Source organism: Triticum dicoccoides, chromosome 1A (genome assembly GCF_002162155.2).
Source record: "Triticum dicoccoides isolate Atlit2015 ecotype Zavitan chromosome 1A, WEW_v2.0, whole genome shotgun sequence".
Taxonomy (NCBI): Eukaryota; Viridiplantae; Streptophyta; class Magnoliopsida; order Poales; family Poaceae; genus Triticum; species Triticum dicoccoides.
Genome location: NC_041380.1, coordinates 9,430,932 through 9,455,147, shown reverse-complemented (window position 1 = coordinate 9,455,147; position 24,216 = coordinate 9,430,932).

The following is a 24,216-nucleotide window of genomic DNA, read 5'->3' as shown; positions in this document are numbered from 1 at the left end:
CTAGATAGAAATGTTAGTCCAACAAGAGATATGTTGTCATCAATTATCAAAACCACCTAGGGAGCACTTGTGCTTTCAGCCTCTTAACTGGTCAGAAACCGGGGAAAGATAACTCTTTGGCCCGGATATGATTCAGGAAGCGGAAGAGCAGGTTCGCGTTATTCGTGAGAAGTTGAAAACAGCCCAATCTCGTCAAAAGAGTTAATATGATCGTAAACATAAGCCTATGACTTATGAAGACGATGAGAAGGCTTACCTTCGGGTTACTCCGTTAAAGGGAACCCAGCGTTTCGGTATCAAAAGAAAATTGGCTCCTCGTTACGTTGGACCCTTTCGCATTCTTGCCAAACAAGGAGAAGTTGCCTACCAATTGGAACTACCTCCGCATATTTCCAGAGTTCACGATCTCTTCCACGTTTCACAACTCAGGTGTTGCTTCGCGGATCCTATCCGTGGAGTGGACCACAAAACGCTTGATCTACAAGATAACCTCTCCTATCGGGAATATCCCGTTCGTATCCTTGATCAAGCCGAGCGTACCACTCGACGCCGTAATATCAAGTTTCTCAAGGTTCAATGGTCACACCATTCTGAGAAAGAAGCCACTTGGGAAAGGGAGGATCGTCTTCGACTCGAATACCCCACCTTCTTCCCGGAGGATCCTAAATCTCGGGACGAGATTCTTTTGAGTGGGGGTGAGTTGTCACACCCTAGTTAGTTCAAGCATTAGAGCGTGCATCATGTTCAAATTCCTCTTAAATTTGAAATGGGGAAGACAGAACCCCCAACACCCCCCTGGAAACAACTAGGGTTTACTAAAATTATTTTCAATGAACCTGAAACGCCCTTCTAAAAAGTTCACCCTCTTTGTCTTGGGTTAGAACCCCTGGCAAAATTGGTGCACAATTTTCTAGGTCAATAGAAGGTCATTGAATTAAATCATAAGTATTTGATTTTGGGCATTTAAATGCTATAAAATAATTTAAATGCTCAAATAATTCTGGAAATAAATGTTTGCTGTTGGAAATATTCTAAACAGAGCCCACATTTATTTTCAGGATTTTTGGAAACGTTTTAGTATTTTTAATAAAGCCCAACAGTTGCAGTTAAATAGAAAAACAGAAACAAATCAAAAAAAGAGAGAGAGGGAAGCCCACCTGGGCCTTACATGTGCTGGCCAGCCCACCTGGCTCGGCCCAGCCGACTGGCTTTGCTAGTCGTCGTCCACCTCCCGCCAGGAGGACGAGGAGCGCGTGGCCGGCGCCCGCGGCCACACGCCAGCCACCTCCTGCTTCTGCCGACGCCCTGGAGACGTCCAGGGATGCCACGCCGACCCCCATGTCCCCCTCTCATCCTCCCCCACTCTCCCCCTCGTCTCCCTCACCCTCTCCCGCGATGGCCGAGCACGATCCTCGCCGTCGTTCGCCATAGTTGCCACCAGAGCCACCCCCTCGCCTCCCCGACGTGCCCGTTAGCTCCGCGCTGCCGTCCTCGACCTCTCCGTCGACCCACGCAAGCTCGGACGACCCCAAGACGACGTGGTAACCTTCTTCCCCGTCCACGGCCGCCGGATGCCGTCGATCGATTCGCCGGCCTCAAGACCTCCCCGAGCTCGCTGACCCCCTCTCCGACCCTGCTGTGAGCTCCTCTTCCTCTCCCCCTAGCTCCCGTGCTCGTTTGGCCTCTGTAGTCACCATTTCCACCGCACCCGAAAACTCCCCGCCACCGGTCATGGCGCCGTCGTGGCTAGAGCCACAGTGGCTCGAAGCCAAGCTCACCGTTGTGCTCAGTGCAGCACCTGGAGCCCGTAGCCACCACCAGCTCCTTCTCCCGTGCCCCGTAGCGTCGGGTTCAACCACACCCGAACTCCGGCGACCGCCAAGGTCGTCACCGGCGTCGTTTCCGGCCTCCCCGAGCCCCACTTCCTCCACCAAACGATGCGGTAGCTCCCCAGCTACGCGTAGCACGTCTCCACCGTCGATTTGGTCGCCGGAAACGCAAACCCGCAGCCCTCCGCCGCGTCTGGCCTCACCGGCAGCTAAACGCCGGCGAGTTTGACCCAGTTTGACCCGTGGGTGGGCCCAGGTAGACCCCCCCCCCTGAGTCTATGATAGGTGGGGCCGGTCTGCTAATTAGTTTAGGATTAGTTTTATCTAAATTTAATTAATTTAGTCACTGACATGTGGGCCCAAGCCCCACTGACAGCTAATTAGAGTTAATTTAATCCTGTTAACTAGTTGTGTCACTGACAGAGAGGGCCCACCAGTCAGGTTTGACATGGGCTGGCGCCTTTGACCGCTGATGTCATAGTGACACAGTGCTGACGCATTAAATCAATTTCTGGATTTATTCTTTAATAGGAAATTCCAGAAAATAGTCAAAACTTCTAAAAATCATAGAAAATCAACCATAGCTCCAAATGCAAAGATTTATATATGAAAAATGATCAGAAAAATTCAATGTATCCATCTGTAATGGTTTCATGCATGACGAAACAAGTTTACCTTGATGTTTAGGCAGAATAAGGTAATGCACTAATAAAGCCATGTTTAATGAGCTAATATTTGAATCTTTGATTCAAATGAGTTCATCCCCTTCTGTTTTAGCTTGCATTAGGCCAAGACACATTCGTATTGCCATGTCATAGCATGCATCATATTGTTGCATATCGTCATGTGTTGATTGTGTTCCGATGTGTTCTTCGTGGTAGGTTCTGCCTCCGAGGATATTCATGAGTATCCAACTGAAGGGCAGTATTCCACTACCACTCCATCAGGCAAGCAACCCATTGATCATTCCGATACAAACCCATGTTCCCGCTTTTGCTCTTGTTTACCGCATTAAGACAACGCGATTCAAACTGCTGTGTGCTATGGTAGTTGAACCCTTATCCTCTGCATGTGTAGGAGTTGATTGAGCCATGTATGTGATTCCTACCTTGCTATGCCTGCTATGCTTAGAGTTGTGTCAGGTCTGGTTCATCTGGGTGATGGGCTAGAGTGAAATGCTTATGTCGGTAATGTGAGGGAGGTGTTGAACATGTTTTGGTAAAGGTATCGATTACAGGCCATGTAGGAGTACATGGTGGGTTGTTTCATTGAGGCCGTCCATAAGAACTGAGATCTGTATGCGTGATTTAAGATTCAGCTACTACCACACATTGGGCCCTGAAATATGACCCCGCTCGACTTACTGACCCCTCTCGCCCTCTGTCCAGGAGTTGCAACTAGTTTCTGGTGTTTGTAGGATACGTGTTGGCGGCCGTGCGTAGCGCTGACCCTAGGGGTGGCCTATGATGCGGTAGATAGACTGTGGCCGGGTATGTCGGGCGCCCGTTTGGCGTCTTGGGACCCTGTACACATCGTTTGGGGCCGTTGAGGACACCCCGGCCGGATTTCCTTGCGGATGGAACCTGAATAGGCGATAAACCTGGACTAGAGACTTGTGAGGTTAGTCAGGTCGTGGTCTACACCCACGTCGGTTTTCGCTTGAAGTCTGCCGAGCACATGTCGTGTGCAGACGCTAAGTGGTGGAAACATGTGTGACGAAGTACACCCCTGCAGGGTATAAAACTATTCGAATAGCCGTGTCCGCGGTAAAGGACTACTTGGTTGCCTATACAGTTCATAGACAAGTTAATGGATACTACTAAAAGACTCAAGATAAGTGTGAGTACCGAGGATGGCCCTCTCGTAGGATGACGAGGGAGGATCCCCGGTGGAGTATTGTGTTGGTGGGTAGTGGACTCGTGTGCGAAAACTATTTTACTAGTGGAGTTCCGTAGGATAGTTTAGCCAAGAGTCAAAGCTGGCTTGCTGCAATAACCCCACCACCTTCTTGAGAATAAGCATGTATAGTAGGTTCTGTTGTAAGACTTGCTGAGTACCTTTGTACTCATGTTTGCTTAATTACTATTTTCAGACGACAACACCGCCCCCTCCGATGGGTTCTACATAGACCTTGACGTCGACGAGTGACTAGCCACCCAGGTAGTGATCCTGGCCATGAAGGGCCCTATGTAGATAATCAGGCTTCGAGAAGCCTTCTTTCTTTCTAGTGTTTGTACTCAGACTAGTTGCTTCTGCTTGTGCTTGTATGATTGTATGACTTGAGTGTCAGGTCATGTGACCCCTATCTGTATGAACATATTATGTATGGCTCTCTGGAGCCTTTAAATAAAGTACTTGAGTTGTAGAGTTTTGTTGTGATGCCATGTTGTATGTACTCATATCGGGCATATTGTGTGTATGATTGAAATGCTTGGTATGAGTGGGATCCAACAATCTAGTTGTTTATCCTTGGCAGCCTTTCTTATGGGGAAATGTAGTCTAGTGTTCCTCGAGCCATAGTAGTCCGCTACAGCCCGGTTCACCGGAGTCCTGCTAGCCCAGCACTACTGTTCAGGACACTTGACTGGCCGGCATGTGTTTCACTTCGTTCCTATGTCTGTCCCTTCGGGGAAATGTCACACGGTGACTTCCGGAGTCCTGCCTAGCCTGCTACAGCCCGGGTTCCCCGGAGTCCTGTTAGCCCAGTGCTACAGCCCGGAATCACTTGCTGATGACCGACATGCTCGATGTGATTCATGTATGCCTGTCTCCATAGGTCTGTGCTGCTTTGGGTTCACGACTAGCCATGTCGGCCCGGGTTCTCTGTCATATGAATGTTAGAGACACTATCATATACGTGAGCCAAAAGGCGCAAATGGTCCCGGGCCATGGTAAGGTGACACACGTGGGATACCGTGCGTGAGGCCGCAAAGTGATATGAGGTGTTACCGGCTAGATCGATGTGGCTTGGAATCGGGGTCCTGACAGCGTTGGCATCAGAGCCGGACTGCCTGTAGGTTCGTTGAGCCAAAATGGTCGATGTCGAGTCTAGAAATGCTTTAGTTATATGTAGGGGAACTGATTGTGGGAGGGAACGTAAGGCTCTTTTACTCCTTTACCCTATGCCTCTGATCTGAGTCATTCTCTTCTCATTCAACGTGGGTTAAGGACTAGGCTCTCTTCTTCTATCAGGTTCACGTGTTACTAATCCGTAGTAGCTTACAGGATTGTTGTTACAAGCCCCAGTTCAGTTTCTACTATTTTAGTATGTTGCTAATTGGATCAGAACCTTGATATGATGTTGTTGAGTGGTATTGCGAACTGTTGTGGATGTCTCAAATCTTTTTCTGAGCATTTACAGCTATTATGATGTCCAATTTTCCCTAGAAATTCTAATGTCTTTGCATTGTGGTTGTGCTTTCAGATGGCCAACCGTGTTCAAAACCAAGTGGTTCGCCTGACCCGGTGCCTCGACGTGCCCGGTCATACTGCTATGTTAGTCCGGGAAATGATCGAGACGGGTTACCGTTGGTATCCCGAATACACCGTCCAAGAGCAATTCCGAGACTTTAATCAAAGCCAATATTTCTGCACCGTCAGGATATTTCCTTCTTACCCTGGATCTACCGAGCCCCTTCACTGTTCCTATGGACTCGGGGTTACTGTTGAGATGGCTGTGCAGGATGCTGCCTATTGCATGATGACCATCATGCGAGTCCGGACTGGCCTGCTTCGGAACACCGACTTCCGTTACATGCTAGCATCACTTCCGGGAGCGCAAGGGTATCTTCAGGCTATCTATTCTGACTCCACTCAGGAGGACTCATTAACTCGTACCACTGCCAAGATGCTCAAAGATAAGGACCGAGAGAATCGGGCCTGGAGGCTGGAGCTTTTCAATACCCGTGCTGATCATTGGGCCACATTGACTCGGTTTGCACCTGCGGTGCAAGCTGGATGTATGGATACAAGGGATCTGTATCCTGTGAGATCTGCTCTGCCAGATAGGGTGGATTGGCGTGATGTGGGAGGCATCACCCCACCCCGTGGCCCCCGCAGGCCACTGTTTGTTGGTCCAAGACCTCATCCTAGCCCCTATGGTCCACAGGCTCCTCAGGACCGTCTGTTCCCGGATGGTCACATTGAACTTCCAGGCTATGAGGGTGACTTCTATGAGGACTACTACGGAGCTGTCTGAGTTAGTAGTAGTACCACTAGTATTGTAGTAGTTGTATCTCCACTGTCCTGCGTGACTTGTGGGATATGACTTTGTGTGTAATCAATTCCGGAGGTGTATACAAATAATGTATAGGAGCTTGGAATGCCTCCGATGAGATGTAATGTCTTTCATCATAGTTGTACTGTAGCCTGGGCTTGTACTAAACTATGTATGATGTGTATGACCGTTGGTATATATATGGCAGTTTCATATTACCATGACATACGGATGAACATCTCTGCATTCCGTGTTATCCATTACATTCTGCACTTCCTTGCTAAGCTTGAGCCATCCTTATCTAAACCGTTGTCTTGTTTTCTCCTAGGATGGTCAACACCCGCAGCAACCCTGCTGCCCCGGAGAAGGGGGAAGCCAGTGCAGCTAGGGGTGAAAATCTGCCTCACCCACCTTCTCTGGCCGAAGTAATGCTGGAGGCGGAAAGAAACAAGCGTGAGACCAACCTCCTGCTGGAGCGGATTGAGCAGAACACTGCATGCCACCCGCGAAATGACTTGGTGTCAATCAATGACTTTATCAAGTTGTACCCACCAAAGTTTAACCACTCCGTCGAGCCCCTCGACGCGGATGACTGGCTTCGCAGCATCACCCACAAGCTACGTTCTGCCAACGTAGCCGAAGCCGACAAGGTTACTTATGCTGCCTATCACCTCGAAGGCCCTGCTTCCTTTGGTGGGAAAACTTCGAAGCTATGCGCCCGGTCGGCCAAATCACTACTTGGGCTGAATTGAGTGACGCTTTCCATGAGAATCACATTCCGGAAGGTCTCATGGATCGCAAGAGGGAGGAGTTCTGCAACTTCACCCAAGGAAGACTGACTGTGGATGCATATAGTCGTGAATTTGGGAATCTGGCACGGTATGCCCCTAAAGAGGTATCTACTGACGCTAAGAAGCAGGCAAGGTTCCGCAAGGGACTTAGCCCTGAGCTTCGCCGCGATCTTCGTCTGCACAAGTGCACCTCTTTTCAGAAGTTGGTCAATAAAGCCATCAGTGCTGAGATAGGCCAGACTGATTATGACGCTTCACGCAAGCACTCCCGTGATTTTGGCTCTTCATCCAGTTCTGGAGCTCAGAAGCGTCGGGTGTGGATCCCAAGCACGGCACTGCCACCCAGGTTCATCCCGAGGCCATCCTTTGAGGCGCCTCGTCCCAACCAGCAATTTGCACCGCCCAAGCCCTATGGTGGCCCCGCTGCTAATGCTACTCCACGCCCCAATGTGGTGACATGCTTTAAGTGTGGAGATCCGGGTCACTATAGCCGAGAGTATCCCCAGAACAACAACCCCAATCAAACTGGAAAGTCCGTTGGCCGTGGTAAGCCCACGGGAAAAACATTCTACGCCAAGCCGGCCACCACTACATGTGGCCATGTCAACTATGTTTCAGCCGAGGAGGCTCATGAGGATCCCAACGTCGTCCTTGGTACGCTGCTTGTTAACTGCCATCCAGCATCTGTTCTTTTCGATACTGGAGCATCTCATTCAATCATATCCGAGAACTATGCTCGATTGCATAACACGACATTCTGTGACATGCCCTCTACCATGGAAATTCAAACCCCTGGCTCTAGATGGCAAACTTCTAGAGTAAGCCATGGAAACGAAATTCTTGTCGATCGACTTGTCTTCCTTGCATCCTTAATAGCTCTCAAGTCCTCGGACATAAACATCATCTTGGGTATGGACTGGATGTCAGCTCATTATGCTAAGATCGATTGTGCCACTAGAACCGTTCAACTTACTCACCCATCGGGCAAGACAGTCAATGTCTTAACCCGAGTGGCCAAGCGCCAACTTTACTCTCTAAATGCCAACCCCCTTCCAAACCTTGAGGATGTTCCGGTAGTCCGAGACTTTCCGGATGTCTTTCCAGAAGAATTGCCAGGTGTTCCACCTGACAGGGATGTCGAGTTTGTGATAGACCTTGTTCCAGGAACCGTTCCAATTTCTAGAAGACCCTACAAGATGACACCCTTAGAACTAGCCGAGCTTAAGAACCGACTCGATGAGTCCTTGAAAAAGGGTTTCATCCGTCCTAGTTCCTCTCCTCGGGCTTGCCCCGTCCTATTCGTCAAGAAGAAGGATGGAATGGATCGAATGGTTGCAGATTATCGACCTGTCAACTTGGTCACCATCAAGAACAAGTATCCGCTTCCCAGGATCAACGATCTGTATGATCAGCTTGCTGGATCCTCAGTCTTTTCCAAGATGGATTTGAGGTTGGGCTACCATCAAATCAAAATCAGAAACGGGGACATTCCCAAAACGGCCTTTGTTACTCGTTATGGCCAATACAAGTACACCGTTATGTCCTTCGGTTTAACCAATGCCCCAGCTACCTTCTCCCGGTTAATGAACTCGGTCTTCATGGAGTATTTGGATAAATTTGTCGTAGTATACCTCGATGACATACTCATCTACTCCAAGAATGAAGAGGAACATGCCGAACATCTAAGGCTGGTATTGATGAAACTTCGAGAGCATCGCCTTTATGCCAAATTCTCCAAGTGTGAATTTTGGTTGCCAGAAGTGACCTATCTAGGCCATGTAATCTCTCGTAAGGGTATTGCTATCAATCCCGAGCGAGTTCAAGCCATCCTTGATTGGACTCCACCTGAGACGGTTAAGCAAGTTCGGAGCTTCCTTGGCTTAGCGAGCTATTGCCGCCGCTTCGTCGAGAATTTCTCCAAGGTTGCTAAACCTCTAACTGAACTCCTCAAGAAAGATAAAAAGTTCGAGTGGACTCCACAGTGCGAGTTCAGCTTTCAGGAACTGAAAAGACGCCTGACATCTGCTCCCGTACTGGTACCACCAGATTGCTGCAAGGACTTTATTATCTATTGCGACGCCTCGCGACAAGGACTAGGTTGCATACTCATGCAAGATCGTCAGGTAATTGCCTATGCTTCACGGCAATTACACCCACATGAGGAAAATTATCCCACACATGATCTAGAGCTTGCAGCTCTAGTCCATGCACTCAAAACTTGGCGACATTACCTTCTCGGTAATCGTTGCGAGATCTTCACCGATCACCAAAGTTTGAAATATATCTTCACCCAACCAGATTTGAATCTCAGGCAAAGACGTTGGGTCGAGTTGATCTCGGATTACGACTTAGGAATAACTTACACCCCGGGCAAAGCCAATGTCATGGCTGATGCACTAAGTCGTAAATCCTATTGTAACAACCTGATGTTACAACAAAGTCAACCACTTCTCCATGAGGAATTCCGTAAGCTTAATCTTCACATTGTTCCTCGAGGATTCCTATCCACCCTGGTGGTGAAACCTACCCTTATGGATCAAATCATAGCTGCCCAGAAGCGTGATAAGGGCATATCCCGGATTAAGGAAAACATTGCTAGCGGAGTTGCTAAATGTTTTTCCATGGATAAGCGGGGTGCTGTCTTCTTCGAGAACCGTTTGGTGGTTCCGAAGAAACAACATCTACACTAGTTGATCCTTAAGGAAGCTCATGAATCCCCTCTCACCATTCATCCCGGTAGTACTAAAATGTATCAAGACCTACGCCAGAGGTTTTGGTGGACTAGGATGAAGAGAGAAATCGCTCAATACATTGCTAATTGCGACGTTTGTCGTCGTGTTAAAGCAGAGCATCAACGGCCTGCTGGCACCCTTCAACCTTTGGCTATTCCTGAATGGAAATGGGATAAAATCAGTATGAATTTCATCACTGGGTTTCCCAGGACCAAGAGAGGGAATAATGCCATCTTCGTCGTGATCGACCGACTTTCCAAAGTAGCCCATTTCCTACCTGTTCGTGAGAGTATCACCGCTAGCAAGCTAGCCGATTTATACATCTCCTGAATAGTGTCTCTTCATGGTGTCCCATTGGAAATTAACTCAGACCGTGGGAGCCTCTTCACCTCTCGATTTTGGGAAAGTTTCCAAAATGCTATGGGAACTCGTCTCTCCTTTAGCACCGCCTTCCATCCTCAATCAAGTGGTCAAGTAGAGCGAGTCAATCAAATTCTGGAAGATATGCTCCGAGCTTCTGTTATCTCGTTCGGAATGAGTTGGGAGAAATGCCTCCCATTCGCGGAGTTTGCTTATAACAATAGTTATCAAGCTAGCTTGGGCAAAGCTCCTTTCGAAGTTGTCTATGGACGAAAATGTCGAACGCCTCTGTAGGATCTCGAAGTAGATGTGTCTAGAGGGGGGTGATTAGACACTTAATGCTAAAGTTGCAATTTTTAAGCTTTTTCGGTTTAAGTGTAGTTTAGGCATAATTTCAACATTCACAATACATATCAAGCAAGCATGCAAAGAGTGTATAGGCAGCGGAAAATAAAGCATGCAACTTGCAAGAATGTAAAGGGAAGGGTTTGGAGAATTCAAACGCAATTGGAGACACAGATGTTTTTCCCGTGGTTCGGATAGGTGGTGCTATCCTACATCCACGTTTATGGAGACTTCAACCCACGAAGGGTAACGGTTGCGCGAGTCCACGGAGGGCTCCACCCACGAAGGGTAATGGTTGCGCGAGTCCACGAAGGGTCCACGAAGAAGCAACCACCCACAAAGGGTCCACGAAGAAGCAACCTTGTCTATCCCACCATGGCCATCGCCCACGAAGGACTTGCCTCACTAGCGGTAGATCTTCACGAAGTAGGCAATCTCCTTGCCCTTACAAACTCCTTGGTTCAACTCCACAATCTTGTCGGAGGCTCCCAAGTGACACCTAGCCAATCTAGGAGACACCACTCTCCAAGAAGTAACAAATGGTGTGTTGATGATGAACTCCTTGCTCTTGTGCTTCAAATGATAGTCTCCCCAACACTCAACTCTCTCTCATAGGATTTGGATCTAGTGGAAAGAAGGTTTGAGTGGAAAGCAACTTGGGGAAAGCTAGAGATCAAGATTCATATGGTAGGAATGGAATATCTTGGCCTCAACACATGAGTAGGTAGTTCTTTCTCAGAAATAGGATGCTGGAAGTGTAGGCTTAGTCTGATGGCTCTCTCCACGAATGAAGAGGAGGTGGAGGGGTATATATAGCCTCCACACAAAATCCAACCGTTATACACAGTTTTCCAATCTCGGTGGGACCGAATCAACAAACTCGGTCGGACCGAAAAGGTAAACCTAGTGACCGTTAGAGATTTTCGGTGGGACTGACATGCAACTCGGTAGGACCGATATGGTTAGGGTTTGGGCATAACGTAATCTCGGTGAGACCGATTACACAAACTCGGTGAGACCGAGTTTGGTAATAAGCTAACCAGAGAGTTGGTCAGGCAAACTCGGTGGGACCGATTTGCTCTTTCGGTGAGACCGAAAAGTTACAAAAGGGAAACAAAGAGTTTACATTGCAATCTCGGTGGGACCGATTCGCTCCTTCGGTGAGACCGAACAGTTACGAAAGGGAAACAGAGAGTTTGCAATCCCATCTTGGTGAGACCGAGATCCCTATCGGTAGAACCGAATTGCTAGGGTTTGGCAGTGGCTTATGACAAGTGAAGCTCGGTGGCGCCGGATAGAAAGAATCGGTAGGACCGAGTTTGGCTTAGGGTTTAGGTCATATGTGGAAGTGGGAAAGTAGTTGAGGGTTTTGGAGCATATCACTAAGCACATGAAGCAAGAGGCTCATTAAGCAACATCTCATCCCTCCTTGATAGTATTGGCTTTTCCTATGGACTCAATGTGATCTTGGATCACTAAAATGTAAAATGAAGAGTCTTGAGCTTGAAGCTTTAGCCAATCCTTTGTCCTTAGCATCTTGAAGGAGTTCCCGCAACCTTTTGTCCATGCCACTCCATTGTTGAACTTATCTGAAACATGCTAGATAGAAATGTTAGTCCAACAAGAGATATGTTGTCATCAATTATCAAAACCACCTAGGGAGCACTTGTGCTTTCAATCTCCCCCTTTTTGGTAATTGATGGCAACATACATCAAAGCTTTAGATAAAGATATAAAGAACAGCAAGTAAAGCTTTGGAAGGACTTGTAACAAGCATAGGCTCCCCCTACATGTATGCACTCATGTAAATATGAAATATAGAGGCATGTGAGAGCATAACCATGACAAAGTAGGCAATGTGTTACATGTATCTTGGCCATATGCATCAGAGCAAAAGATTATCAAGGAAAATACCTTCATGCTCATGAGTCCTTCTTGCAAACAGTATGTACATAGGCAAGAACTCCTCATACTCATGATTTTGATGCATATACTTACCTTGTGGTCTTGAGTTGGCTTAGGATGGAATGAACCTGCACAAACAAAGTTAGATAACACAGGTACATCCACTAGCCAGAGCAAACAAAAGAAACCACAAGAATACCAAGACTGGGATGACATGTAGAGAGTGAGTACAAGGTACCACATTGGATTCAACATGTCCCCAAGAATAAAGATATGCAATGAATTTAACTAATTTCTTTCCCTTAGGTGTCTTGCTCCCCCTGAATCTTACATGGGAAGATACAAATGGATAGAACTTAATGCAAATACATGTCTTTCCCCCAAAAAGGCATGTGACATCTCTCCTCTTGAACATCAAGCATCTGGGATCCTTGAGTATTCTCTCCCCCTGGAAGTATCTCTCTCCCCCTTAATAACATCTGGGAAATCTCTCTCTCCCCCTTAACAACATCTGGGATCCTTGAGACTTTCTCTCCCCCTTGAGCTTTGATGTGATCTCTTTCTCCCCCTTTGACATCAATTTCCAAGAAGGGCTTTCTGGAATCCGTCGTATAGGTTTGGTTCTTGAGACTCAGCACAAAGCAAAGGATAAAATTGTGATGCTTGTAGAGGACAAGATTCATTGAGTGGAGGTGGATCAGAAGAAATGTAGAACAAGTGGCAAACTGTTTTTCTAATTGCAAAGTCGGTGGCACCGAGTGGCATATTTCGTGGTACCGAAAAGATTTGGTTGGACCGAAAATTGCAAGTCGGTGAAACCGAGTTTACACAGAGAAAAACACTTGTCACCTCAGCTCACTAGACATGTAGGATCTCACAAAGATTTGCAATGAATTACCTGAAGGATTTGCAAGGAATTAAATGCAGAAAATGCAGAACAAAAACAAAAAGAAAAGAGAAGAAACTGAAAAATCTAGATGGAGTTTTTTTTAAGAAACATGCATGAGACAAATGCAATAACACAAAAAAGAACACAAGAGAACTTCATCTAGAGTTGGGCGGTGACATAGTCACCTATGTTAGAGTATATTGACTTAGGAGTCAAGTGAGAACACTTGATCATAGGTCATACTCATCGTTTAAGCTCAAAATGGGGTTACCATTTTTCGTTTAAGCATCTTGATGTATTCACATCTTGTTGAGTTGCTTTGACTCATGTCTTGGAGTAAAGCTTCTCTAAGATGGAATAACATACCTTGGGTGGTAGTGTGGTTCTTGCTCATGTAGTTGAACTTGTGTGGGTGCTCAAGGTTCATGTAGCTCATCAAGAGTTGGGAGCACCACTTGGAGTTTGAGTTCATCTACCTACATGGGTTAGTTCTTGCAAGGAAGAGCACTTGTGTATCCAAAAATGACAATCATGAAGCTCAACATAGAATTTGTCAAAGGATATGTTTGAATGGTTTTGTGCTTCCTTGTCTTCAACCACCATTGTGTAGAGTCTTGGTGATGTAGAGATTGCTCAAGATGTCAGTGAGTCGCAATCTCATGGAATTAGATTCAACCAAGCACCTACATAGGTTAGACAACATGCAAGGTGCAAATATATCCAAGACATAAGATAGTTATCATAAGAGATATATCATGGATTAGTCATAAGCTCATGTCTTGCATGTATCCAATGGAGTTTCTACTCCAAGTTCGAAGCATCAATGATGTTCAATTCTCCTCTCAACCTGCAAAACACTTTCTCATCAAGAGGTTTAGTAAATATATCCGCTAATTGCTTATCGGTGCGAACATGCTTAAGATCAATGTCACCCTTAGCAACATGATCTCGAATGAAATTATGACGAACTTCAATATGCTTAGTTCGAGAATGTTGTACAGGATTATGACCAATTTTGATAGCACTTTCATTGTCACAAAGTAGTGGAACATGTTTCACATAAATCCCATAATCTTTAAGAGTTTGGGTCATCCAAAGTAATTGAGCACAACATGAACCAGCGGCAATGTATTCCGCTTCGGCAGTGGATAAGGATACCGAGTTTTGTTTCTTGGAAGACCAAGACACAAGAGATCTACCAAGAAATTGACAAGTACCCGAAGTGGACTTTCTATCAACCTTATCTCCGGCATAATCCGAGTCGGAATAGCCAACAAGATCAAAAGAAGACCTCTTAGGATACCAAATGCCAAAATTTGGTGTATGGATTAAATATCTCACTATCCTTTTCACAGCCTTAAGATGATATTCTTTAGGAGCAGCTTGATATCGTGCACACATGCACACACTTAGCATAATATCGGGACGTGAAGCACATAGGTATAACAATGAACCAATCATAGAGCGATAAACCTTTTGATCAACCGGTTCACCATCTTTGGTCAAATCATTATGTCCACCAGTAGGCATGGGTGTAGACATACCTTTGCATTCTTGCATATTGAACTTCTTGAATAAGTCCTTGGTGTACTTTGTTTGAGAGACAAATGTACCTTCCAAAGAATTTGAGTTCACTCATCATAGACATCTCAAACTTCTCTGACATTAGCTTTCCAAACTTTTCACTAAAGAGAGGGTTAGTTGAACCAAATATGATATCATCAACATAAATTTGGCATACAAATAGTTCTCCATTAACCCTTTTAGTAAAAAGAGTAGAATCAATTTTACCAATTTCAAAACCACTTGTAGTAAGGAACTTGGTCAAGCATTTATACCATGCTCTAGGAGCTTGTTTAAGACCATAAAGAGCTTTGTGAAGTTTGTAAACATGATTTGGTTTCTTAGGATTGATAAAACCGGGAGGTTGTTTGACATAAACTTCCTCCTCTATTTCACCATTTAGAAAAGCACTTTTGATGTCCATTTGGTACAAGGTGATATTATGGTGATTAGCATAGGCAAGTAAGATGCGAATGGACTCAAGTCTAGCAACGGGAGCATATGTCTCACCATAGTCCATACCTTCGACTTGTGTGTATCCTTGGGCGACGAGACGTGCTTTGTTGCGAACCACTTGTCCATCTTCATCTTGCTTGTTGCGAAACACCCATTTGGTACCAATGATGTTGTGGTTGTTGTCGGGCTTCTCAACCAATGTCCAAACTTGGTTTCTCTCAAAATTGTGTAGCTCTTCATGCATAGCGTTTATCCAATCCGGATCTTCCAATGCTTCTTCAACCTTCATAGGTTCAATGCTAGAGATGAATGAATGGTTTTCACAAAAGTTAGCTAAACGAGTCTTTGAGCGAGTGATTCTCCCGGTTTGTATATCATTTAAGACTTGCTCGACGGGATGATCTTTGGCAATTCTTGCTCGAACTCGTGAGAGCTTTTGCTTGGGTCTTTGTTGAACATCTTCTTCATCTTGTTCTTCTTCTTGGTATTCTTCATTGTTGACATTGTCGTTCTCTTGTCATGGTGGAGAAGGAGGTTGTTGATGTTCGTCTTGATGTATTTCCTCGTTTTCTTCATCTTGGTGTGTCCCACTTGTGGATGCTTCCGTGTCAATTCTTGGTTCACTTTGTCGTGAAGTAGAAGCTTCCACTTGGACGGATGAAGCACTCTCCTTCACCTCCGTTGGACGAATTTTGCCAATGGACAAGTCTTGGATTGCTTCTGAAGGGTCTTTGTCTCCTACATCAATTGGCAATTGCTCTACTTGCGAGCCATTAGATTCATCAAACTTCACATCTACCGTCTCTTCAACCTTTCGGGTGAAATTGTTGTAGACACGGTAAGTGTGAGAGTTTGAGCCATAACCAAGTAGGAAACCTACATGAGATTTAGGAGCAAGCTTTGAATGATGATGCTTATCAAGAATGTAGCACTTTGAGCCGAATACTCGAAAGTATCCAACTTGGGGTTTGTTACCGGTGAGAAGATCGTATGCCGTATTGCCGAGTAGCTTGTGAAGATATAAGCGATTTGTTGTGTGACAAGCTGTCTCAACCGCTTCTGCCCAAAAGTGCTTCGGCATCTTGTATTCATCAAGCATCGTTCTTTCCATTTCGATGAGCGCCCGGTTCTTCCTCTCAACAACTCCATTTTGTTGAGGTGTGTACGTAGCCGAGAACTCATGTGAAATCCCTTCTTTGTCAAGAAAGGTGTCCACATTTGCGTTCTTGAACTCCGTTCCGTTGTCACTCTGAACCTTCTTGATCTTCACGTCAAACTGATTTTGGGCCTTCCTAGCGAAGTTTCTGAAGATCTTCTGGACCTGCGACTTGTCATTAAGAAAGAACACCCACGTAAATCTTGAAAAATCATCAACTATAACTAGACCAAAAGAATTTCCACCGAGACTCTTGTAGGCGTTGGGACCAAAAAGATCCAGATGAAGTAGCTCAAGTGGCCTTCTTGTGGTCATGATGTTCTTCACGGGATGCCTTCCTCCAACCTGTTTACCTGCTTGACAAGCACTGCAAAGTCTATCCTTATCAAATATGACATCGTTAACTCCAAGGATATGATTTTCTTTAATAAGCTTGTCAAGGTTTCTCATGCCAACGTGACCTAGTCATCTATGCCACAACCAACCTTTTGAGGATTTAGCAACAAAGAAAGTTTTAGGTTGTGCCTTTTTAGAGAAATCGACAATGTAAATATCACCTCTACGCATACCGGTAAAGACCAATTTATGATTGTCTCGACGAAACACTTGGCAATCTACCTCAGTAAATAGGACATTTAAACCGATATCAGCAAGTCTAGATACTGAAAGTAAGTTGTAGCCGAGAGATTCAACAAGCATGGCATTTTTAATGGAACTATCATGTGAGATGGCCACCTTACCAAGGCCAACCACTTTACCCTTTGAATTATCACCAAAGGTGACATATTTTCGAGGGCCGTCATTTTCAGCAAGCTCACAAAACATCTCTTCATCTCCGGTCATATGATAAGTACATCCACTATCAAGAACCCATTCCTTTCCTCCTGATTCATATCCCCGAAGTTTGCCGTAAGACCAAAATGTCTCATTGCATCATCAAGATCGAAGTAACTATCATCATCATCATTATAGTATCCATGTTCATCATGATCTTGTGACTCATCATTTCCTAGAGAGGGTAATTCATTAGATAAATGATCATCAAAGTGGTCACTTTTATGAATTCTTATAGCTTCGAATATGATATCACTAATGATTCCAACATCTCCTTTAGCATTCTTAAGATTGGTAAGTTCAAATAGACAATTACCAAAACTAGGATCACTAGAGTTCATCTTACTCAAGGCAATAGATTTAAGGAGAATTTCAACCAAAGTTTTCAAGGAATGATCGGGAAATCGTTCCTCAAGAAATTTCCATATAGTATAGGCACAATTAAGAGTAGGCAAACTAGCAATCAAATTTTTGGGCAATCCTCTAATGATGAGCTCAATAGTTCTAAGATTGCGAATCATGTCAATATCTTCATCTAGTGTAGGATGCAAAGGATCAATATGAGGTGCACAAGGACTAGCAATATACTTGTTCAAATGATATTGATTGAAGATTACAAGCATCTCGTTTTTTCACTCATGAAAATACTCTCCAACAAGAATAGGCACCCTATGTCTAAGACTCCCTAAGGTAGACACATCCATCTTCCTCCAATGGTGATTAAACCAAGGCAATGGAGACCAAAGCTCTGATACCACTTGTAGGATCTCGAAGTAGATGTGTCTAGAGGGGGGTGATTAGACACTTAATGCTAAAGTTGCAATTTTTAAGCTTTTTCGGTTTAAGTGTAGTTTAGGCATAATTTCAACATTCACAATACATATCAAGCAAGCATGCAAAGAGTGTATAGGCAGCGGAAAATAAAGCATGCAACTTGCAAGAATGTAAAGGGAAGGGTTTGGAGAATTCAAACGCAATTGGAGACACGGATGTTTTTCCCGTGGTTCGGATAGGTGGTGCTATCCTACATCCACGTTGATGGAGACTTCAACCCACGAAGGGTAACGGTTGCGCGAGTCCACGGAGGGCTCCACCCATGAAGGGTAATGGTTGCACGAGTCCACGAAGGGCTCCACCCACGAAGGGTCCACGAAGAAGCAACCACCCACAAAGGGTCCACGAAGAAGCAACCTTGTCTATCCCACCATGGCCATCGCCCACGAAGGACTTGCCTCACTAGCGGTAGATCTTCACGAAGTAGGCGATCTCCTTGCCCTTACAAACTCCTTGGTTCAACTCCACAATCTTGTCGGAGGCTCCCAAGTGACACCTAGCCAATCTAGGAGACACCACTCTCCAAGAAGTAACAAATGGTGTGTTGATGATGAACTCCTTGCTCTTGTGCTTCAAATGATAGTCTCCCCAACACTCAACTCTCTCTCATAGGATTTGGATCTGGTGGAAAGAAGGTTTGAGTGGAAAGCAACTTGGGGAAAGCTAGAGATCAAGATTCATATGGTAGGAATGGAATATCTTAGCCTCAACACATCAGTAGGTAGTTCTTTCTCAGAAATAGGATGCTGGAAGTGTAGGCTTAGTCTGATGGCTCTCTCCATGAATGAAGAGGAGGTGGAGGGGTATATATAGCCTCCACAAAAAATCCAACCGTTACACACAGTTTTCCAATCTTCGTGGGACCGAATCAACAAACTCGGTCGGACCGAAAAGGTAAACCTAGTGACCGTTAGAGATTTTCGGTGGGACTGACATGCAACTCGGTAGGACCGATATGGTTAGGGTTTGGGCATAACGTAATCTCGGTGAGACCGATTACACAAACTCGGTGAGACCGAGTTTGGTAATAAGCTAACCAGAGAGTTGGTCAGGCAAACTCGGTGGGACCGATTTGCTCTTTCGGTGAGACCGAAAAGTAACAAAAGGGAAACAAAGAGTTTACATTGCAATCTCGGTGGGACCGATTCGCTCTTTCGGTGAGACCGAAAAGTTACGAAAGGGAAACAGAGAGTTTGCAATCCCATCTCGGTGAGACCGAGATCCCTATCGGTAGAACCGAATTGCTAGGGTTTGGCAGTGGCTTATGACAAGTGAAACTCGGTGGCGCCGGATAGAAAGAATCGGTAGGACCGAGTTTGGCATAGGGTTTAGGTCATATGTGGAAGTGGGAAAGTAGTTGAGGGTTTTGGAGCATATCACTAAGCACATGAAGCAAGAGGCTCATTAAGCAACACCTCATCCCTCCTTGATAGTATTGGCTTTTCCTATGGACACAATGTGATCTTGGATCACTAAAATGTAAAATGAAGAGTCTTGAGCTTGAAGCTTTAGCCAATCCTTTGTCCTTAGCATCTTGAAGGAGTTCCCACAACCTTTAGTCCATGCCACTCCATTGTTGAACTTATCTGAAACATGCTAGATAGAAATGTTAGTCCAACAAGAGATATGTTGTCATCAATTATCAAAACCACCTAGGGAGCACTTGTGCTTTCAGCCTCTTAACTGGTCAGAAACCGGGGAAAGACAACTCTTTGGCCCGGATATGATTCAGGAAGCAGAAGAGCAGGTTCGCGTTATTCATGAGAAGTTGAAAACAGCCCAATCTCGTCAAAAGAGTTAATATGATCGTAAACATAAGCCTATGACTTATGAAGACGACGAGAAGGCTTACCTTCGGGTTACTCCGTTAAAGGGAACCCAGTGTTTCAGTATCAAAAGCAAATTGGCTCCTCGTTACGTTGGACCCTTTCGCATTCTTGCCAAACAAGGAGAAGTTGCCTACCAATTGGAACTACCTCCGCATCTTTCCAGAGTTCACGATCTCTTCCACGTTTCACAACTCAGGTGTTGCTTCGCGGATCCTATCCGTGGAGTGGACCACGAAACGCTTGATCTACAAGATAACCTCTCCTCTCAGGAATATCCCGTTCGTATCCTTGATCAAGCCGAGCGTACCACTCGACATCGTAATATCAAGTTTCTCAAGGTTCAATGGTCACACCATTCCGAGAAAGAAGCCACTTGGGAAAGGGAGGATCGTCTTCGACTCGAATACCCCACCTTCTTCCCGGAGGATCATAAATCTCCGGACGAGATTCTTTTGAGTGGGGGTGAGTTGTCACACCCTAGTTAGTTCAAGCATTAGAGTGTGCATCATGTTTAAATTCCTCTTAAATTTGAAATGGGGAAGACAGAACCCCCAACACCCCCCCCCCTGGAAACAACTAGGGTTTACTAAAATTATTTTCAATGAACCTGAAAGGCCCTTCTAAAAAGTTCACCCTCTTTGTCTTGGGTTAGAACCCCTGGCAAAATTGGTGCACAATTTTCTAGGTCAATAGAAGGTCATTAAATTAAATCATAAGTATTTGATTTTGGGCATTTAAATGCTATAAAATAATTTAAATGCTCAAATAATTCTGGAAATAAATGTTTGCTGTTGGAAATATTCTAAACAGAGCCCACATTTATTTTCAGGATTTTTGGAAACGTTTTAGTATTTATAATAAAGCCCAACAGTTCCAGTTAAATAGAAAAACAGAAACAAATCAAAAAAAGAGAGAGAGGGAAGCCCACCTGGGCCTTACCTGTGCTGGCCAGCCCACCTGGCTCGGCCCAGCCGACTGGCTTTGCCAGTCATCGTCCACCTCCCGCCAGGAGGACGAGGAGCGCGTGGCCGGCGCCCGCGGCCACACGCCAGCCACCTCCTGCTTCTGCCGACGCCCTGGAGACGTCCAGGGATGCCACGCCGACCCCCATGTCCCCCTCTCATCCTCCCCCACTCTCCCCCTCGTCTCCCTCACCCTCTCCCGCGATGGCCGAGCGCGATCCTCGCCGCCGTTCGCCATAGTTGCCACCAGAGCCACCCCCTCGCCTCCCCGACGTGCCCGTTAGCTCCGCGCTGCCGTCCTCGACCTCTCCGTCGACCCACGCAAGCTCGGACGACCCCAAGATGACGTGGTAACCTTCTTCCCCGTCCACGGCCGCCGGATGCCATCGATCGATTCGCCGGCCTCAAGACCTCCCCGAGCTCGCTGACCCCCTCTCCGACCCTGCTGTGAGCTCCTCTTCCTCTCCCCCTAGCTCCCGTGCTCGTTTGGCCTCTGTAGTCGCCATTTCCACCGCACCCGAAAACTCCCCGCCGCCGGTCATGGCGTCGTCGTGGCTAGAGCCACAGTGTCTCGAAGCCAAGCTCACCGTTGTGCTCAGTGCAGCACCAGGAGCCCGTAGACACCACCAGCTCCTTCTCCCGTGCCCCGTAGCGTCGGGTTCAACCACGCCCGAACTCTGGCGACCGCCAAGGTCGTCGCCGGCGTTGTTTCCGGTCTCCCCGAGCCCCACTTCCTCCATCAAACGATGCGGCAGCTCCCCAGCTACGTGTAGCACGTCTCCACCGTCAATTTGGTCGCCGGAAACGCAAACCCGCAGCCCTCCGCCGCGTCTGGCCTCACCGGCGGCTAAACGCCGGCGAGTTTGACCCAGTTTGACCCCTGGGTGGGCCCAGGTAGACCCCCCTGAGTCTATGACAGGTGGGGCCGGTCTGCTAATTAGTTTAGGATTAGTTTTAACTAAATTTAATTAATTCAGTCACTGACATGTGGGCCCAAGCCCCACTGGCAGCTAATTAGAGTTAATCTAATCCTGTTAACTAGTTGTGTCACTGACAGAGAGGGCCCACCAGTCAGCTTTGACCTGGGCTGGCGCCTTTGACCGCTGACGTCATAGTGACGCAGTGTTGACACATTAAATCAATTTCTGGATTTATTCTTTAATAGGAAATTCCAGAAAATAGTCAAAACTTCTAAAAATCATAGAAAATCAACCATAGCTCCAAATGCAAAGATTTATATATGAAAAATGATCAGAAAAATTCAATCTATCCATCTGTAATGGTTTCATGCATGACAAAACAAGTTTACCTTGCTGTTTAAGCAGAATAAGGTAATGCACTAATAAAGCCATGTTTAATGAGCTAATATTTGAATCTTTGATTCAAATGAGTTCATCCCCTTCTGTTTTAGCTTGCATTAGGCCAAGACACATTCATATTGCCATGTCATAGCATGCATCATATTGTTGCATATCGTCATGTGTTGATTGTGTTTCGATGTGTTCTTCGTGGTAGGTTCTGCCTCCGAGGATATTCACGAGTATCCAACTGAAGGGCAGTATTCCACTACCTCTCCATCAGGCAAGCAACCCATTGATCATTCCGATACAAACCCATGTTCCCGCTTTTGCTCTTGTTTACTGCATTAAGACAACGCGATTCAAACTGATGTGTGCTACGGTAGTTGAACCCTTATCCTCTGCATGACCTGTCATTGCCACAGTAACTAGATGAAACCCACTAGCATGTGTAGGAGTTGATTGAGCCATGTATGTGATTCCTACCTTGCTATGCCTGCTATGCTTAGAGTTGTGTCAGGTCTGGTTCATCTGGGTGATGGGCTAGAGTGAAATGCTTATGTCGGTAATGTGAGGGAGGTGTTGAACATGTTTTGGTAAAGGTATCGATTAGAGGCCATGTAGGATTACATGGTGGGTTGTTTCATTGAGGCCGTCCATAAGAACTGAGATCTGTATGCGTGATTTAAGATTCAGCTACTACCACACGTTGGGCCCTGAAATATGACCCCGCTCGACTTACTGACCCCTCTCGCCCTCTGTCCAGGAGTTGCAACTAGTTTCTGGTCTTTGTAGGATATGTGTTGGCGGCCGTGCGTAGCGCTGACCCTAGGGGTGGGCTATGATGCGGTAGATACACTGTGGCCGGGTATGTCGGGCGCCCGTTTGGCGTCTTGGGACCCTGTACACATCGTTTGGGGCCGTTGAGGACACCCCGGCCGGATTTCCTTGCGGATGGAACCTGAATAGGCGATAAACCTGGACTAGAGACTTGTGAGGTTAGTCAGGTCGTGGTCTACACCCACGTCGGTTTTCGCTTGGAGTCTGCCGAGCACATGTCGTGTGCAGACGCTAAGTGGTGGAAACATGTGTGACGAAGTACACCCCTTCAGGGTATAAAACTATTCGAATAGCCGCGTCCGCGGTAAAGGACTACTTGGTTGCCTATGCAGTTCATAGACAAGTTAATGGATACTACTAAAAGACTCAGGATAAGTGTGAGTACCGAGGTTGGCCCTCTCGTATTATGACGAGGGAGGATCCCCGGTGGAGTATTGTGTTGGTGGGTAGTGGACTCGTGTGCGAAAACTATTTTACCATTGGAGTTCCGTAGGATAGTTTAGCCAAGAGTCAAAGCTGGCTTGCTGCAATAACCCCACCACCTTCTTGAGAATAAGCATGTATAGTAGGTTCTGTTGTAAGACTTGCTGAGTACCTTTGTACTCATGGTTGCTTAATTACTGTTTTCAGACGACAACACCGCCCCCTCCGATGGGTTCTACATAGACCTTGACGTCGACGAGTGACTAGCCACCCAGGTAGTGATCCTGGCCATGAAGGGCCCTATGTAGATAATCAGGCTTCGAGAAGCCTTCTTTCTTTCTAGTGTCTGTACTCAGACTAGTTGCTTCCGCTTGTGCTTGTATGATTGTATGACTTGAGTGTCGGGTCATGTGACCCCTATCTGTATGAACATATTATGTATGGCTCTCTGGAGCCTTTAAATAAAGTACTTGAGTTGTAGAGTTTTGTTGTGATGCCATGTTGTATGTACTCATATCGGGCATATTGTGTGTATGATTGAAATGCTTGGTATGAGTGGGATCCGACAATCTAGTTGTTTATCCTTGGCAGCCTTTCTTATGGGGAAATGTAGTCTAGTGTTCCTCGAGCCATAGTAGTCCGCTACAGCCCGGTTCACCAGAGTCCTGCTAGCCCAGCACTACTGTTCAGGACACTTGACTGGCCGGCATGTGTTTCACTTCGTTCCTATGTCTGTCCCTTTGGGGAAATGTCACGCGGTGACTTCCGGAGTCCTGCCTAGCCTGCTACAGCCCGGGTTCCCCGAAGTCCTGTTAGCCCAGTGCTACAGCCTGGAATCACTCGCTGATGACCGACATGCTCGATGTGATTCATGTATGCATGTCTCCATAGGTCTGTGCTGCTTTGGGTTCACGACTAGCCATGTCGGCCCGGGTTCTCTGTCATATGGATGCT